The sequence below is a fragment of the Orycteropus afer genome, unplaced genomic scaffold (genome assembly GCF_000298275.1).
Source record: "Orycteropus afer afer isolate SDZICR_OR568_19922 unplaced genomic scaffold, OryAfe1.0 scaffold00294, whole genome shotgun sequence".
Lineage (NCBI taxonomy): Eukaryota > Metazoa > Chordata > Mammalia > Tubulidentata > Orycteropodidae > Orycteropus > Orycteropus afer.
Genome location: NW_006921881.1, coordinates 2737882 through 2739400, shown reverse-complemented (window position 1 = coordinate 2739400; position 1519 = coordinate 2737882).

Sequence of the window (1519 nt, the reverse complement as noted above, 5' to 3'; positions counted from 1 at the left end):
ATCCCCCCCAGAGACGAACTTTTCAGCTTGAACTTGTCGGCTTCTACACGCTTGTGAGCCATTTATCTAAGATAAATTTCTCTCTCTCTCTCTTTCTCTCTCTATAAATATATATATATATACACTTTGCTGGTTTTTGTGTTTCTCTAGAGAACCCAATCCAACACAATCCTCATCAGTAAGTGCTTCAAGTCATCCTCACTTTTGGCAAGCAAGATTTTGTCATCTGCATATTGCAGGTTGTTATTGAATCTTCCTCCAATCCTGATGCCATGCTCTTCTTCATATAGTCCATCTTCTCGGATTATTTGCTCAGCACACAGATTGAATAAGTATGGTGAAAGGATACAACTCTGATATACTCCCTTCCTGACTTTAAACCATGCAGTATCCTCTAGTTCTTTTCAAATGAGAGCCTCCTGGCCTATGTACAGGTTCCTCATGAGTACAATTAAGTGTTTTGGAATTCCCATTCTTCTTAGTGTTAGCCATAATTTGTTATGATCCACACAATTGAATGCCTTTACGTAGTCAATAAAACACAGGTAATCATATTTCTGGTATTCTTTGCTTTCAGCCAAGATCCATCTGACATCAACAATGTTATTCCTCATTCCACATCCTCTTCTGAATCCAGCTTGCATTTCTGGAAGTTTTCTGTCAATATATTGCTGCAACTGTTTTTTAATTATCTTTGGCAATATTTTACATGTATGTGATATTAATGATATCGTTAGATAATTTCCACGTTCTGTGGGATCACCTTTCTTTGGAATGGGCACAAATATGGATCTCCTCCAGTCAGTTGGCCACATAACTGTCTTCCAAATTTCTTGGCATAGACGGATGAGTGCCTCCAGCAGAGCATTCATTTGTTGCAACATCTCAATGGTATTCCATCAATTTCTGGATCCTTGTTCTTTGCCAATTCCTTCAGTGCAGCTTTGACTTCATCAACACCATTGGTTTTTAATCATATGCCACCTCCTGAAATGGATGAACATCAACCAATTCTTAGAAAACCAAAAGGAAAGAACACACTCGACATTTCTCAGGCTGAAAGAACTGAAGAAAAAATTCAAGCCTCAAGTTGCAATATTGAAAGATTCTATGGGCAAAATATTGAATGATGCAGGAAACATCAAAAGAAGATGGAAGGAATACACAGTCACTTTTTGATACAGTGACTGTGTATTCCTTCCATCTTCTTTTTATATACATTTTGGTACAGTGACCATATTCCTTCCATTTTCTTTTGATGTTTCCTGCATCATTCAATATTTTGCCCATAGAATCTTTGAATATGGCAACTTGAGGCTGGATTTTTTTCTTCAGTTCTTTCAGCTTCAGAAATGTCGAGCATGTTCTTCCCTTTTGGTTTTCTAACTCCAGGTCCTTGCACATTTCATTATAATAATTCACTTTGTCTTCTCTATTTCTTCTATTTGCTTTAGCTACTCTCCACTCAAGGGCAAGTTTCAGAATCTCTTCTAACACCCGTTTTGGTCTTTTCTTCCTT